This window comes from Macaca thibetana, chromosome 18, assembly GCF_024542745.1.
Source record: "Macaca thibetana thibetana isolate TM-01 chromosome 18, ASM2454274v1, whole genome shotgun sequence".
Taxonomy (NCBI): domain Eukaryota; kingdom Metazoa; phylum Chordata; class Mammalia; order Primates; family Cercopithecidae; genus Macaca; species Macaca thibetana.
Window position 1 is genome coordinate 57903549 of NC_065595.1, and position 18239 is coordinate 57921787.

The 18239-nt window shown below is 40.9% G+C and overlaps 1 long non-coding RNA gene across 1 annotated transcript in view; it reads left to right on the plus strand.

Moving 5' to 3' along the window:
* LOC126941452 (uncharacterized) overlaps positions 1-18239 on the plus strand; it is a 391778-nt gene that overhangs the window by 213889 nt on the left and 159650 nt on the right. Inside the window, exons 5-6 of the long non-coding RNA XR_007721308.1 lie at positions 2131-2230; positions 5307-5402. This is a non-coding gene — a long non-coding RNA (uncharacterized LOC126941452). The remainder of the gene's footprint in view (positions 1-2130; positions 2231-5306; positions 5403-18239) is intronic.

Sequence of the window (18239 nt, forward strand, 5' to 3'; positions counted from 1 at the left end):
ATCTCAAACTCCTTCTCACGGTCCTCAATGTACATTTCCAAGTGCATCTTATCCCTATTGTTCTCTGCTATTTCCATCACCTAGGATGTTTTCCCATCACCCCTCTTCCTGCCTCTTCACCTACCCAGTTCCTGCTCATCTTTAAGGTTCAGCTCCACAGCTTTAAGGAACTGCTGTCTCCTTCATGGAGCTTTCTCTGCTCGGTCCTGTACTGTCTGTACCGTTCATTTAGCATTATATTTTATGCTGCTTTATGATCTTCCAGGTTAATTAACTTTTCACGTGTATTTTGTGCAGTAATGACAGTTCACCTACTCTAAAGCATTGGCTGGGTTTTAAGTTATCTGTATCTTCCAGCACAGTGCTAGACTCATACTAACCACACCTATGGAGTGGGCTACATTCACCACTACAATCTTTCAATGGGCTTTAACATGGAGATTCCTTTCTCTCCATTTTTCTTTTTTTTTAAAACTTTTATTTTAGGTTCAAGGGTACATGTGCAGGTTTGTTATACAGGTAAACTTGTATAACGAGGGTTTTTTGTACAGATTATTTCATCATCTAGGTACTAAACCTAGTACTCAATAGTTATTTTTTCCTGATCCCCTCCCCGCTCCCACCCTCCACCCTCAAGTAGGCCCCAGTGTCTATTGTTCCCCTCTTTGAGTTTATGTGTTCTCATCATTTAGCTCCCACTTACAGGTGAGAACATGGAGTGTCTGGTTTTCTATTGCTGCACTAGTTTGCTAAGGATGATGGCCTCCAGCTCCACCCATGTTCCTGCAAAGGACATGATCTCGTTCTTTTTTATGGCTGCATAGTACTTCATGGTGTATATGTACCATATTTTCTTTATCAGGTCTACCATCAACGGGCATTTAGGTTGATTCCATGTCTTTGCTATGGTGAATAGTGCTGCAGCGAACATATGTGTGCATGTGTCTTTATGATAGAATGATTTCTATTCCTTTGGGTATATACTCAGTAAAGGCAAAGCCATGGTAGTTCTGTTTTTAGCTCTTTTGAGACAAGTTCTTTCAGGGGCAGGTTGGAATATGTAAGTGACCACACATGTAAAATGATCCCTTTCTGTTGGTCTTCAGCTATTGTCCTTGGTCAAGTCTAATCAGTAGTCTAAAACCATGAGAGCAGAGACTATGTCTGGTTTTGCTCTCTATTATATTTCCTCCATTTAGCAGATGCCTGGCACATGGTAGATGTAATAATTATTGGCTGATGAAAGAATAAACGAATGAATTTTATTTTGTCCTGGCCCTGGTTGAATCCCTTGTCCTGTGGGAAAGGGGCTGACTATCAAGAAGTGAGGAGATGGCCTTAGTTGTCCCTTCTTGCCAGAGCATCTCAGCCCCTCGGGATTGGCCCCTCAACAGGTGATGAACAGAGATCCGAAAAGTAGTCACTTTCTGAGACAACATCTCCTAATCACCAGAACTTGCTTCATGGTGTATTGAGATGTGCTTCTTGTCTTGGTCTGTCAAAATTTTTGAAATCCCTTCACAGCATGAGTCACACATGAAGTGAGTGCTTGGTGGTGACCATGTTTGCTGATTTGCTTATGAAGGCAAAATCTGATTTAAGAGCCAAAATAATATATATATATGTGTGTGTGTGTATATATATACTTTGAACATCCCTAATCTGAAAATCTGAAATGCTCCAAAATTTGAAAGTTTTTGAGCACCAACAGGATGCCACACGTGGAATATTCCACACCCGACCTCATGTGGTGGGTCACACTTAAAACACAGCCTCTTCAGGACCCCCAGGTGTTCTGGCGATGCTACTGTGCTGCTTCGTTACCCTGAACGTAGTATTTTTTCACTGTGTGGCTGAAATGTCATTTTTTTTTTTACTGTGAAGTACTTGTGTGTGTACACATGTCTACAATGATTCTTGGTAACATGTCTATTCAGTCAGGAATGACAGTGATGCCAAACCACCACAGACGTCCACATGCGTGGCTGAGACAGGGTACCTTTGCTTTCTGATGGTTCAGTGTACACAAACTTTGTTTTGTGCATAAAATTATTAATAATATTGTATAATCTTATCTTCAGGCTATGTTTATAAGGTGTATATAAAACATCAATTAATGTTGTGTTTTAGGCTTGGGTCCCAGCTCCAAAATATCTCATTATCTATATGTGAATATCCCCAAATTTGAAAAACTCAAAATCTGGAACACTTCTGGTCCCAAGCATTTCAGGTAAGAGATTTTTTTTTCCTCTCTCTTTCCATATATATGTATATATCGATAAACTTTCATAAAACATAAAAATTATTAATACATATGATTCACACATGATTAAATACTGGGCAGAATACACAGAATATTCATTCTGTCCCATAGGACAGGTTGTAATATATGTTTAATTATCCACGTGCTAAAATAGTTCATTTTCCTGAATAATGTTTTAATAAAAATATTTTCCTTTTTCGGGCATTATGTAACAATACACTAAAGAGAAGGTTGGTTGTATTTACTTAACTGGCTCTTGTGCATATTTACCACAAGGTGGCAGTATCGCAGCCCCACCTTGCTTATTAGGGAGAGATACACACCTCTTAATGTCGAGATAGCAGAGAGACTGTTTCTTCCCCTCAAGTTTCCAAAGTCTAAAATCACATCCATGTGTCCTGATTCGTAGCTAAGTAGATTTTTAAATTAAACGCATACACACATAAATCCAAATTATCTCACACTCACAAAAACTCTCATCTACAACCTGGCCTATATGACGGGATGAATATTCCGCGTATTCTTAGTTAATCACGTGTGAATTGTATTAATAATTAAGCAATCTTTTGTGTAAGTAGGCAAAATCAATTTTAAAACTTACTAGTGAAACTTTTAAAGCAGTTTAGAAGGAATAACCTATTTCAGGGGTGGTGTTGTTATTGCAGAAAAGAGGCCTCTGTAGTTCTCGGGAGAGAGAATCCCTAGGAGGAAGGTGTGCGGGAGGCTGAGGGGAGAGGTGTAGAGGGAAGCTCTCAACTATCGCCTTTTGGCTACAAGCATTTACTGATCACTAATCGTTCATGAGTTTATTGTGTAAAAGCTGGCCTTTGACTTATAAGAGCTTATGACCCAAAGCTATAGACAGTAGAGAAAGACACCCAGTAAATAGGTGAGAAGACGATCACTATTACTGTGATCTAAGAAGGAGGGAAATAAAGAAGGAAGAAACACTGCTTGTATATGTCTTTCCAGGGGATGAGAAAGAGAGTAGAAACAGGCAGAATGGAATAAGTAAAAGATCGTGAAAATAATGAGATCCAGGTTCTTGCCTCAGTTCTGCCCCTCACCATTCTGGGTCACTGCAGCTTCCTCATGTGCTGAAGGAAACATGGATTGAGGTTTTGGCTTTGGAAGCATTAACAGAAGTATGTTCTGCCAACAGTTTTTATTAATGGGTACTCTTCAGAAAAGATTTGTGTTGAAATAAGTGGGGAAAGCAAATTATCATATTGCATCTCATCCTCTCCCCCTCACCCTCAGAGAGTCACAATGTGTGTTAACATACAAAGGCTCTGAGTAGCCTGGCCTGAAGAAACTAGTGTAACTTTGTTTAACCTAACACTTCAAACTTAATTTGACCATGGAACACAATTCTTCACTTTGCCCTACTCCAAGAAATACCAATTAATACTGCATAGAATATTAATGATCTTTGGTAGATAATTTGGAAACCACAAATTAAGAGGTCTTCAAAGCCTGTTTCAGCTCTAGGAATCTGGATCAGAATCTCCACGAGGGTAGGGAACTAGATCCAACTGCTTTACTTCATCCCAAGTGCTTGACATAAAGTAAATGATCAATAATATTTGCAAAATCAATGAATGAACTGTGATCGTTTAGTTCTATCTATTTCTCACTCGTTCCAGGAGGCACAGGCTCTGTCTATCCCCTTTCTGAAGTTATGTGCATATCAAATTTAAGCAACTCCAGCTAGAGAAGGGAGACAAGGACCTTTTGTAGTGTAAAAACACAAGGGAATTATGCTGAGTCTTTCTTGGCAATGTGGAGTGTGTCGTCTTGAAGATATTTGACCCTAATAGGATTGCTTTTCCATTTCCTCCTGTTTTCATAAGTCAAAGTCTTATTCAGATTCATCTAGAAAAAAAAAATTAGTTGGAAGGAAATGACTGACATCCCCATTCTGAAGATCAAAGAGAAGGAAAGGATCCCAGTGGGAGGGAGAATTAGAGGTTTCTAAGGACCAAGAGACTCATGAGTGGAGGATGAAGAGACAGAAGAGGCTTATGGTAGTGGAGGGTGAAGAGAGAGAAGAGGCTCATGGCAGTGGAGGATCAAGAGAGAGAGACTCCACAGAAGTGGGAGGCTCCCTGAAGGACAGGGAGGTGGTGACTAAGTAATTGGCCCCCACAATTAAGAAAGAAGTTTAAGAAGCTGCTAGAATAAGCTGAGTAAGGTAGAGAAACCACTCCAGGTGCTCTGTATGGGTTATAAGTGTATCTTGAGCAGAAGTAAGGAACTCAAGTGTATTCTATCAGATCCTGTATACATGAGTATTCAGTTAAAAGGAAAACTTTTCTCAGGATCTAGATGGCACCATTCTGCTATTAAAGACATAATATGGAAGGGGCAAACCCAACTCTACTGAAAGGATTAAGGGCATAGAGTGCAACTTCAGGCTACACCCACCCAAAGATATCAGCTGCCTACTGTAAACTCCTTTGGTTAAGGCAGGCTCTGGGGGGTGCCTGCTGAAATGCAGTATGTGACCAGAGGAGAAACAGTACATTGACCCAAGAGTAATCATATTCACAGCACAGAGAACAGGGTCCTAGGACACAAAACACCGGAGAGGTAAATTTCCTGGGGAAAGAGAAGCTGAGGAGCGTGGGACAATGCCACAGGACAGCACTGCACAAGCCCTGGGAGCTGGAAGTCAGGCCCGCGGGTGCCAAGGGCTTGCAGGGAACCCCAAGTATAAGACGTGGGAGACACCAAAGGTGTATTTTATCTGCCTAACCATTTTGTTCACAGCAGATGTAAAAAGAGACAATGTTAAGTTGAAAACAAAAGATCTTGGAAGACAGCCCAGATCTCCCCATTTCTGCTTTATATCAACTGTCCTGTTCTTATTATTTGTATCTAAAAAATAAAGTATTGATGTTTGTAATTATTAAATATTTGTACACATATCTGTACAATATATGTATAAATATAGTTGCAATTATTTTTAAAGTAAATTAAGTCAAATTCAACGTTTCAGGTTATTCTTGTAATTCTTCATTCTTTTTCACTTGCATGCCAGTATGATATCTTAACAAGGAGAAAAAGGAACAGGACTGCAATTGGCACTCTGAAATTGCATATAACCTGGAGCCTGTAATATTTCCATCAAAAACAAGTGAGTCTGGAGTTAATAACTGTAGTGATTATAAATCACTCCATTGCTTTATTTCTCCCCCTCCCACGTTATCTTGAGTTTCACGATGATGTAGGTATCCTATGAGGGTGAGTCATGTGTGCGGATGTCACCTGGCATGTGTGTCATGTGCGAAGAAGATTGCTAACTGTGAACTGGGTTCGTGTCTCCAGCATTCGGACAGAACAACACTGCAGACTTAAAACGAGACAAATCTCCGGGCATGTGGAGGCCATTTTAAAAGCCATACTAGCTTGTAAGAATACTCTTTAACAAAAATTCCCATCTGTTCAGATACAAGTCAGTTTTACATCCTTGATATTGCATGGTTTGTGCTAATTTTCCTAAGTTACTTAACTTAGGGAAACAAATATTTCAATGAAACAAACTCACTCCTAAATACCCATACAATACTTTGTATGTGATTATTTCCATTATAGGAAGATTTCAAATAATAAGGAAATAATAATAATAAGGAAATAAATAATAAGGAAAAATAATAAAGAAATACATAATAATAATAAGGATATAAATAATAAGGAAATAATAAGGAATAAATAAAATGAATAATGTTATAAAGGAAGGTTTCAAATATTAAACAGAGTATTGACAAGTATATATACGTAATGTCAAGGTAAAGTATTCATTTTTTACCCAACAGAAAATGACTGTACTCAAAATATTTATTTCATCTGCTTATTTCAGTTCACTTTTAGGCAAAAAACTATTAGTTTGAGTGAAAGGACATGATTTATACTACTGTCCTTGGTTACCCTGAAGATTTAATGTTATGTCAACTTTTCAACATTCAAAGCAGAAAAAAATTCAAGGATCAAATTAATTTTTATTAAGGAGGATTAATGGTTTTTTCCAGCTCCAATGTCACCATCCACCTTAGCCAAACAATTAAAAATAGAGTCTGGGAAGGGCAGGGGAAAGGAGGGATCAGGATGCACAATTACGGATAGAGGAGAAGAGTAAATTCTAGTGTTCTGTACAACTGTCGTTAACTACAGCACTACACCACTGTAGGATGACTGTAGTCAAATGGCTAGAAGGAGAATATTGCCACTTCCAACATGAAGAAATGATAACTCTTTGGGATGATAGATAGGCTAATTACCCTGATCTGATGACTACACATTATATGTATGTAAACATCCCTATGTATCCCATGAGTATGTGCAATAATGATTTGACAGTTAATAAAATAATTTTTAAAAACCCCAAAAGTAAGAAGTATCCATATGTTAGCTTGTTGAAATATTATAACTGTGTTTTTGGCATTTTGAGTGATAGCTATGTACCATTTTGTGCAAATAAATGTTGCCCACCTTCAAGTTCTGATAGAAGCCCTCAAATCTGTGAATTGGATGGACAGATAAGAATCTTATACAAACCATGCAATAGGGCAAAGGAGGGGAGACACAGGACCCACTATATATGTGTGGTAGGCAGAATAACGTTCTGATGCACATGTCCCAATCCCCAAACCTGTGAATATGTTACCCTCCATGGAAAAGGGGACTTTGCAAATGTGATTAAGTTAAGGATCTTGAGATCAGGGAGACTATCCTGGTGGGCTCGATGTAATCACCAAAATCCTTATCAGTGGGAGGCAACAAAGTCAAAGTCGGAAGAGGAAAGTGTGATAACAGAAACAGTGGTTGCCGTGTTGTACTTTAAAGATGGAGGGAGGGGCCGCGTGGAAGGAACATGGGAGGAGGTGCCTGTAAACTCATAAAGCCAGAAACAGATTCCCCCTGGAGCCCCCAGAAGGAATGCAGCCCTGCCCACATCTTGCTTTTAGCTCAGCGAGACCCATTTTAGACTTCGACCTCCAGAACGCTAAGATGGTAAACGTGTTGTTTTCAGCTACTAACTTGGGGGTGATTTGTTACAGCAGCAATAGGAAACGAATACCTATGTGACCCAAACTTCCTTTCTTCTTCTTCTTCGAAGACTCCTAAGAGTTAATAAGAAGTAGAAAGAGAAGTTGGAGTTAAGCAACTCATTCAAATTCTGATTTTGCCATTTCCTGTCTGAGTGACCTGAGTAAGTTATTTAAACTTTTTTGCCCCTAACTTTCTTCATCAGGAAAAGAGGCCATGGTGAGAGTTAAAGATGGTAAAATAGACAAAATGCCCAACATAAGGCCTGGATGATTATCTTCAAGATAGACCTTCAAGAAAGGTTACTCCCATTCTCCACCAGCCTGCTGAAGGTTTATTGCATAAAAGTGGTCTACTGGGCAGTTTCTACCTTGTGTTAGAAGCCCCTGGAGCCTTCTGGGCAGATGCCCATCCTGGTCTCTCAGCCTGAGTCAAGGGTAGCTTAGACATGGTGTCCAAACCTGCAAGCTGAGAAGAGCTGAGCGATGCTCCCCGGGGTAGGATTTGTAGTCTTACCGTCACCTTGTATGTTCACAGCATACCTTGTGAACTTCTGGCCTTTCCTATCTCACTTTGTCTGTCTGTGACCCAGAGATGGTACTATCTCACACCCAGCAGCACTGCAAAGAAGGTGAGAAGCCCAGGTGTTCACAGATGGGGCACGATTACACTTGGAAGCACCTGCCTGGGTTTTGCAAATTAAATCCTGAACCTGTGGGCTCCATGTCTCAGGTAGTGCACGCCATTGCCCGATTGTTGGTCCAGGTCCTGAGCAAGCCCTTATTTGTTAGCAAATAAGGGGACCACGTTTCCAGGCATGGACTCAGGTGGCCTGGAGAGCATGAATCGCTTTATGAAGCTGTTTTCATTAGAGAATATGGAGCAAACCCAGATAGGCAGGATTTGGTTTTCAAAACACATTTGAAAAGATAGCCCTTAAGAAATGAAGGTAGTTTCTTTGCTCATACTTGAAATCTCATAACCCAGGGTGAGGCACAGGAAGGACAAATCTTTGCTGGTAAATTTATTCAGGGGAACTGTTAAAGTTTGTCCCTTGCCATTATGTGCAATTTGAAGAAAATTGGTCTTTGCCATATTGTTTCCTCCAATCTTTATTTTTGCTTTGTTTTGTATAAATGTATGAGGTGGAAATGTAGTTTTGTTTCATGCATAGATTGTGTAGTGGTGAAGGCTTTTAGGGTGTCCATCACCCGAATAATGTACATCGTACCCATTAAGTAATTTCTCGTCATCCACACCACCCACTCTCTAATCTTAAAAATCGTGTCTTAGTCATTTTTAGTAGATTCAGAGAACAGAATTCATTACCGTAATCAACATGGATTATTACATCTGAATGTCCTGAATCCAAATCTTAAATCGAGTACATTCTACCATCAACAATGTTAATTTGACCTGTATTTAATAATCTGTATAATTGCTGTTGCTCTGTATGGTAATTAGGCATAAATGGTAAGCAGTTTCTATAAATTCCTGTAATTGTTATTACCCATGTTACTACCAAGCCTTATTTTTATGACTTTTTTGCTTCTAATTTATTAGCTCAAGGTGATGTATAAAGTGTCATTGTCACAGTTTATATTAATTTAAGTTTAATCAAATACAATGTACATTCTGGTCCTCCAAGAAGCAGATGCCAGGATGTGCATTGATGTGCACAAGAAACACCTGTGAAGGATAAAGGGGAGGGGACAGCGAGAGTCGTCAGACCCAGATGCAGCCTCACACCTGAAGAGGAGACCGGAACAAAGGAAGATTGGATAGGAGGAGTCCCAGACTCTAGAGCAGTTTCAAGAAAGCCTTGGCCAGGCCTCTGGGGATGTCCTTGAGCCCAGGCACCTGTTAGAGGAGCCCAGATTCTCACAGGAGTGGGCCTGCACTCGCTCCCTGCTGTGCTCGGGGTTGATTGGGAGAAACTGCTGGCAGCATGGCTTAGGTTTTGACACAGCCACAGCGGTGGACCTAGCAGGGCAGTGGCTGGGGTCGTCGGTCACTTCTGACCTCCATAGCAGAAGAGCTGAGTGCTGCATTTTCATGGCCACCCCACTCTTTCTCCACCCATACACACTGGCACATATTAAAAAGCAAGGATTTTTTGCTATGCAGAAGCCCTTTAATTAAGTCTCACCTATTTATCTTTGTTTTTGTTTTTTGGGTCCTTGGTCATGAAGTGTCTGCCTAAGCCAGTGTCTAGAAGGGTTTTTCCGATGTTATCTTCTAGAATTTTTACACTTCCAGGTCTTAGATTTTAAGTGCTTGATCCATCTTGAGTTGATTTTTGTATAAGGTGAGAGATGAGGATAAGACTACAAACTGGGTTCAGTGTGTGTGTACTGCTCGGGTGAAGGGTGCAGCAAAATCTCACAAATCACCACTAAGGATCTTACATATGTAACCAAATGCCACCTGTTTTCCGAAAACCTATGGAAATAAAAAAATTTTAAAAAATTAACATAAAAATAACACACTTAAAAAAAAAAAAAAAAAAAAAAGCAAAGATCTGTGCAGCCAGTACCTGGGGCCATGTTTCCAGACTCCCTGTCCATTTTCCAAGACCTGTGGTGCTCCGGGTCACCCTTCAGGGGTTTCGTGCCAGAGTTCTTCCTGAGCTGCGTATTCTGCCTTTTTCTGTTGCCAGAGAAAAAGACGGGGTCCAGATTGTTGGTTCTGGAAGGATTTCTAGCACAAGGATCCAGTCTGCCTATGGATGAAGGTGGAGGGAGGCTGAGGGAGCACACTGGACTCGTGGGCCCTGGGAGCTGGGGTTGCAGAGAGGGATTCGGTAGGCCCAGAGTTTGTGTTGGGGATAAAAGCTGTGGTTGGAAGAGGCAGATGGACCACTTACCAGGACCAGACCACCAGCAGTCACAGAGGGTGGGCTTGTCATGCCTGGGGAATACAGGAAACTGGGAGAGAGACACCTGGTCCATCTCTTCTGATCTCTGCCCAGGCAACCTTATGTGACCAACGCATGCTCCTCTCAGGCAGCCCAAGTGTCCACTGTCATGTCACCAAACCACTCCCCAGCTGCCAGCTGATGTCTAAACTCCTTTAACTGGTATAAAGCCTTTCATCCCACCATTCAAAAGTTTTAGAATAGTTCTCTAGTTTACTACAGGAGGGCCTGTTGCCCGGTAGGTAGGTGCGTCTGTCCCCTCTACAGACTGGGAGCTCTTCTAGTGCAGAGACTATGTCTTTTTCCTTTTTCAGTTTCCCCACCTAAAAAATCCCTGGTACAAAGTCAATTCTCCATAAGTTTTTGTTGACTAGAATGGAAGTGAATAAATGCAGATAATTCTGGGAGAGGTAGCATAGCAGCCAAGATGAAATCCCATAAAAACAGATCAATGGGAGAGTGCGAAACTGTGGACATTCGCATGTCCTGAATTCACATCTTAACTCCAGCATATTCTGTCTATGGAACTGTAGATGAATCCCTTAGTCATTCTGCATTTAAATTTCCTTCTTATAAAATGGGGCCAAGTACCTGCTCAGATAATTTCAGCACTCCTGCAATATCAAATGATAAAGGACTTTGAAAATGTAAGAGTGATGAATAAAGGTATATTATTTTTTATTGTTTTGTGAGGGCTTAGGGGTTAAAGGCAGCCAGTGCTTGAAGCCGATACAGGGAGAGGTTTTAAGAGATCCCCAACGTTACCCGGGCATGGAGACATTTCAGGCTATACAGCAATGAAACTGCCAGTTGCAGGAAATTCTAGATTGTTTTTTAAAACTGTAACTGTATTATACAAAACATGAAGTAATCCATGGCTCACATCTCAATAAGCAATTCCCCTGGAGGCTGTTAGGCTTTCTATAAACAGAAATAAATTCTATTCACTGAAGACATTGCCTTCGTAGTAAAACCTTATAAACAACGTAGCCACCCCTTTATTGCGGGTGAGTGGTGATTGACTGATGTATCCTACTCTTGTTTAGCCCTTTATGGTTTTTCAAATATTGTAATGTCAGTTACCATTTTGATTTCTCAAAATGCTTGTGGAAAAGGAAAATAATAAAGAGTTTTCATGCCATCTCACCACTCAGAGCTCTTAAAGGAATTCTGCAACAAAAAGTTGGATTGTGATTAAAAGTTTGAAGTCAGATAGACCTGGTTTAATCCCGGGCTTTGCACGTACTAGCTGTGTGGCCATAGGTAAGTAAGTAACTTATCTTAGCCCAGTTTCTTATTCTTCAAAATACAAGGTTTAACTATTACTTAAGTGTTTTCTAGATAAATGCAATAGTCCCACATTGAGATTTCAAAGAGGGAAAAGGACTTTGAATGTGGGATGAGCCCCGAGAACTTCCCTAAGTGGCGCTGACACTCGGATGAGCTGAAGTGAGGTGTGCGGAATTCTCAGCGCAGAGATCGTCACATACTAAGCATTCAGTATTGGGCTTAGGAATCAGTCATTTACAAAGTGTTTTTGCATATTTCATGCAATCCTCCCAAGGACTCCATAAAGCTTCCCTTTGCAAATGAAGAAACTAAAGCCCAGGGAATTCATGACTCACCCAGTTACACGGCCAGTCAAATGTCAGAGGCCCTCTCCGTGATGAGCACTGCCTATCTGAGTCAGGGAAACTTGCCACCACCGGTGGTTATTAAGAAAAGTGGGAGGGACACAGCAATGTGGATTACCACTAAAGAGGGAGACAGTGCAGTCTGCTGCCGTAGCTTGAGTAGAGTCAAATGGCAAAGACCTTAGGTTCTGTTTTCTGTTTACTTCAGCTTCAGTGAAAAGATCTAAGAAGCGAGAGTATTTCTAAGATCTCTGTAAATTTCCCCAAACCCTGATAGCTGGTAATTTGAAGCAGGCATGAGTATCAGGATCAGAAATTAGAGAAAACAAATCGTGTTGCTTAAATGATATTTTGAGTACCATTTAAGCGTATTTATTTCCCATTATAGAAGTTATATTATTGTATTACCAAAGATTTGAAAAATGATATAGGGCCTATAATATTGGTGACAATACAGGTGATTCTGTTTTCCTGGCACAATTTCTATTATCCTCTCAAATTATTTGAGATTCCTCCACCCCACCCTCCTTGCCTTTTAGTGGGTGTGATCCTACCATTGTTTTAAGCCCAGCGTTATACTCTGGAAGGTGTTTCTGTATAGCAGTGACAGAGGATTCTCTTTGTTGGTTTGGGAGGAGTTTGAAGTTTATGTTAACATACATGCAAATGTGCAAATATACAGGGCAAGGTAATTCAGATGTGGGAGGCTTCGTGGTGCCCCCAGAAAATGGGCATCCGGGCAGCTGGGAGGTGAGGCGTTGTGAAAAGGGGGTGCCTCCGGAGTTCAGTTCAGGATCACTTTCAAAGGCAGGCACAAACCCCATCCACAGGGGTGATAACATGGTGACATGAGAAGCCATGAGCCTTGAATACAAGATAAGATTGGTATGACAGGTTAACAGAAACAATATGGGAGAAAAGAAATTGTAGAATTTACTCTGCTTCTTGAAAGCAAAGAAGATACAGAATAATATTTTAAGTCAAGGAAAGCTATGGAAGATAGGGAAGGCATGGTTAGGGAGGAATGAATGCAGGCATGGTCATTTGTACACTCACTCACTCATTCATTCACCTATCTAGAAAGAATTTTTTAATACCTGTTGTATACTTAGCATGTCCCCAGGGTCTTCTTTTTTGGGAGTAAATGATGGCACAGTCTCCAATGGTAGGGGAGGTATCTAGGTGAGGAGGCGATACAAACCCACTCAGTGACTGGGGGAAGCTTAAAAGTAACCTGTGCACAAATTTGAGAAAGCCTGGAGTCATCTCTGCTGGGAGCCATGAAGAGAAATGACGGATGACAGGCAGGAAGGCATGAATTTCAAATGTGCTGACAGTTGGCCAAAGGTGTCTATGTGTGGAGTTCATGTCAACTGCATGCTCAGCAAAACATCTTGTTGTCAGTGGCCCTGGGAAAGTGGTCTCTTGTTAGCATCTTTCAATGACAATTACGTGAAGGAGTCACTTGAGTTTTTCCCTTTTCTGGATGTAGTGACTTGTGACCCAAGGAGTTCTAGTGAGTAGACAGTTATGGCAAACCTAGTGTCACCAAAGGAAGAATCCTCATTCTTTGCCCCAAAACCTTGCTAGTTATGATGGAATGAATGAATGTAACACTAGAAGAAGGCCAGAAGTTTTTAAGATGCCTGGACTGCGGGACCAGAAGCTCAGAATTCTGGGGGTCATAAATGTTTGACTTCTTCAGCGGAGATGGTTACATATGTGTTATTTGTAAGATCCATTGTCTACATTCGGTTACGGTGTTGAGAAGGGTCAACAAGCCTAGACATATGTATTGTTCAATTCAGTAAATACCTACTGAATTGAATTGAGGCAGAATAGAAGTGTTTCCAGGTGCCTTGTCTTCTCCAAATGACTTTTTTTGTGTACCTAGTAATGGAATACTTGAGTTGACATCATGCCAAGTTTCAACCATTGGTCATATATTTTCTAGATAAATGACTCTAGCTCCCCCTTTGGATTTCAGAGAGGAAAGGCTCTCAAATTTGGGATGGGGCCCCAAGGACCTTCTTAAGTAGCGTTGACAAGTCTCCAGATGGGTTAAGGATATTCCTGATGTTAGGCACTGAGAAGTCTAGCCCCACAGTGTGCACATGCACTACCAAATATTAGGAGATCATTTGTTAACAATATATTTTTGTTATGTTTTTAAGATGTCTTCTTGGGTGGCCAGAATTTTAGCCATCAGCTGTAGGCTGGGATTGAGTGATTAAAAACTCCATGGCTTCAATATTAAAGCAGAGATTGAAGTCAAAACAGGATCTATTTATCCCAGTCCCATTCCCTCCCCCTACTCCCTACTCACATGTTTTTATTGCACTCATGATCACTAGTCCTATTTACATCTTAAAGGCCAGTGGGATTTGAAGGCCTGCGCCCATCCGTATTCTATAAATTGGTACTGGGAGCTTAAGTTAGATCTGAATTTTCTTACAAATAAGGCCAGCTATCTCTGGGTCTGCAATGCTCTTTTAGGATCTTGGGGAAAAAAGGAACCAGGCTGATATGAAGATTACTCAGCTCCCTTCCCCATCCACAGACATCTCTACCCATTCACTGAATGATTTGCAAGTGAGCTATGAAGAGAACTTCCCCGCCAGAGGTCTTAAACTATACATAAGGATATTTTGCAAGAGCAGCAGAACAGAAACAAGTTCAAAAGGACAGAGGAAAAATGCTCCAAATCTGTGGCAAACATGATTTCACTGAAATTTACAGGATTCTTTGGATATGCCTTTGATTCATGCACTTATTTCCCAACACTTTGAAACTATTTCAAGTGGTATTAAAAGAAATAAAAACTTTTCTGTGTAATGAAAAATTTTAAATGTCTACTTTTATAGACAAATTGAAAAATGACTATTGCTTAAGTTTGTTTTCTTAAGCTGAGTGTTTTTTTAATTGGGGGGATGGTTATAAGAAACTACATTCTCTCTCTCTCTCTCTCAACAATAAATGAAAAACACACTTTGTGATTTAGCCAAAGGAAGTTAAAGATGAATCTTTAGGGAGAGGAAGTCATGCAACTGTTATCATGTTAATCTTCCACTGTAAGAGTGGGGCTAAGAGCCAGATTTGCTGTTTATAGGAAATGCACAGAACTTGAATGGTTAAAGAAATCCTCCAGTTCTCAGATCTGGTGCCTGTAAGCCAACTTGACATGTTTTCTAGTGTCCTTCTCCTTCACACATACTAAATACTTGAAGTGACTAGAGATGAAAGTTGGGTTATTAGATATGAAATGCCTCCTCATTTATTCCTCTTCAGTAAATGTCTCTGTGTAATCATGACCATAAGCCACCATGAAATTGCATTTCTGTGTTAGTTTTACTGGACAATTCTCTCTTCTTAGTCTCTGCCTCAATTTTCTTATCTATTAATGGGAACAATGAAAGGCAAATGGAAGGGGGCATGTGATGACTTTAGTTTGGCATGGAAGCAGGAATGTGGGTTAAGTGGTGGGAAAGACCTTTCCCATTTTCTATTTAATTCTAAGCTTAGTTATTGGTTTGAGTGTCTTTGAAATTCCTCTTTCATTGGGTCTCAGTTTCTTTCTTTGAGTTGAGTTCAATACCTTAGCTTAGTGATGATACTTTTTTTTAAATGGTTGAATTATCCTAAGATGAAAGGCATGATTAATAAAGAAAAGAGCAATTTGGGGGAACACTAAGAGAGAGGATGGCATAGTAGAAGAAAGTAGTCTGGGAGGCTAGCTTTCTTGTTTCTATTAGTAATTTGCAGTGAGTAGATCTCTCAATGGCTCCAAATTGGTTTTCTCAAAGTGACATGATAAAGTTATAGCAAATTACCTCTAGGAGCCTTGAAAGATTCAATTGAATTGACATTATTCTGCCTTCCAGCTCTTGGTTTGCCATAGCTTTGTTTTTTGATTCATTCAGCAGATGTCCACTAAATGTGTACCATGTGTCAGTCCTGTTCTAGTAGGTAGAGATTCTGCAGTGAACAAAACTGACAAAGGTCATCTCTTATGGAGCTTACAGTCTAGTGTGCATAGATAATCAGTATAGAAACAAATGTATATGTCAGTGGCAAGAGATGTTATGAAGAAAAAGCACTGTATTTGAATAGGGGCTGGCAGTGGTGGGGAAGGCAGAATTCTCCTATATAGGGTGGTCAGGGAAGGCATCTTTCATAAGGTGCCATTTGCATAGGGTCTTTAAGGAAGTGAGGAGTCAGGGCCTGCAGATATCTGGGAGAAGAAAAATCTAGGTGGAAGGAATAGCAGGTACAAAAGTCTTAAGATGGGAATGTGCTTTATTTGTTCAAGGATTAGCAAAGATGACAGTGGCAGGATCTGAGTGAGTAATAAGAGTGACAGAAGATGAGCTTAGAGAAATGTGGTGGGCCAGGGCAGATCGGGGCAGTCATAGAAAGACTTCCAGCTGTTTCTGTGAGTGAGAAGGGAAGCCACTGGAGGATTTGGAGCAGAGGGGTGACATGACTTGATGTGCTTTTAAAAGCATCACTCAGCAGTTGTGTTGAGGACAGACTGTAGTGAAGGAAGGGCAAAAGCAGTGAGACCAGTTAGGAGGCTCTACCAGCAATGGCAACCGGGGTCAGGGTGGGAATGATACAGTTGATGGAGGTGATAAGAAGTGACTGAACCTTGGATATATTTTGAAAGTAGAGTCAACAGGATTTACTGATAGATTGAAATGCAGTAAGAGAGAGAGAAAGAGATATCAGGGATGATGCCAATGTTTTGTGTTGGGCAACTGGAAGATTGGGCTAGCCATTTTTTTGAGAAGCAGAAGACTGCAGAAGGAGCAGGTTTTGGATGGAAGGAAAATCAAGAGTTCATTTTCAGGCATATTAAGTTTGAGATGTCTGGTAGGCATCCAGGTGGAGATGTCAAGATGTTAGTTATTCAAATCTGGAGTTCAGGAGAACACTTCAGGCTGGATGTATACATATATATATATATACAATGACAATTTCAGAATTGTCATTGTATTGATTTAATTTAAAGCTATGGACTAGATGAGATCACCTAGATCCTAGGCTAGGTGTTCTTAACCTTGGCTATGTATTGGAATCATCATGAGAGCTTAAAAAATGTGTGGATGACTGGCCCTCATCCTAGACCAATTAGATTGTAACTCTGGGGGAGGGAGGGTCAGTTCCAGGCACTGGAAATTTTAAAAGCTCTCCAAGTCAGTCTAAGATAAGCCAGGGTTGAAAATCACTAACCTACAGAGTGAGTGTGAATGGAGAAAGGAAGAGTCCTGCTTCCTGCTTCCTGCTCCCCGCAGTGTTTAGAGATCAGGAAGTTGGGAGGAACCAGCAAAAGAGACTGAGTAGGAGCCAGCAGTGAGGTAGCAGGACAGTATGGTGTCCCAGAAGTCCAATGAAGAAACTGTTTTGAGAAGATGTGAGTGATCATTAGTGTAAAATATTGCTCAGAGATTAAGCTATGGCATGGGAAGTTATCACTAGGTTAGGTAATGTGGAGGTCACTGGTGACCTTGACAGGAGCAGTTTTGATGGCATGGGAGTGAAGCCTATTGTTTTAGAGAGAATGGGAGGAGTGGAATTGGAAACAGGGAATAGGGGTACAGACAGATGAGGTAGGAGTGGGGTTGGGAGGCTGAAGGGACAAGGGAAAGTGGTATAGTTTGGGTGTTTGTCCCCTCCAAATCTCATGTCTAAATGTAATCTTCAATGTTGGAGGTACGGCCTGGTGGGAGGTGTTTGGGTCATAGGGATGGATCCTTCATGAATAACTTGGTGCCCTCCTCCTGGTAATGAGTGAGTTCTTGCTCTCAGTTTACGTGAGATTTGGTTGTGTAACAGAGTGTGGCATGTACCCCCTGCTTGCTCTCTCTTTTTCCATGTGATATGCCAGCTTCCCTCTCTGCCTCCAGCCATGACTGTAAGTTTCCTGAGGCCCTCACCAGAAGCCGAGCAGATGTTGGTGCCATACTTATACAGCCTGAAGAACTGTGAGCTGATTAAATTTATTTTCTTTATAAATTACCCAGGCTCAGGTATTTCTTTTGTTTTGAGACGGAGTCTTGCTCTGTCACCCAGGCTGGAGTACAGTGGCACAATCTTGACTCACTGCAACCTGCACCTCCCGGATTCAAGCTATTCTCCTGTCTCATACTCCCAAGTAGCTGGAATTACAGGTATGCACCACCACACCTGACTAAATTTCATAATTTTAGTAGAGACAGGGTTTTGCCATGTTGGCCAGGCTGGTCTTAAACTTCTGACCTGAAGTGATCTGCCTGCCTCAGCCTCCCAAAGTGCTGGGATTACACGAATGAGCCACTGTGCCCAGCTAGGTATTTCTTTATAGCAGTGCAAATGGCCTAACATGAAAAATTGGTAC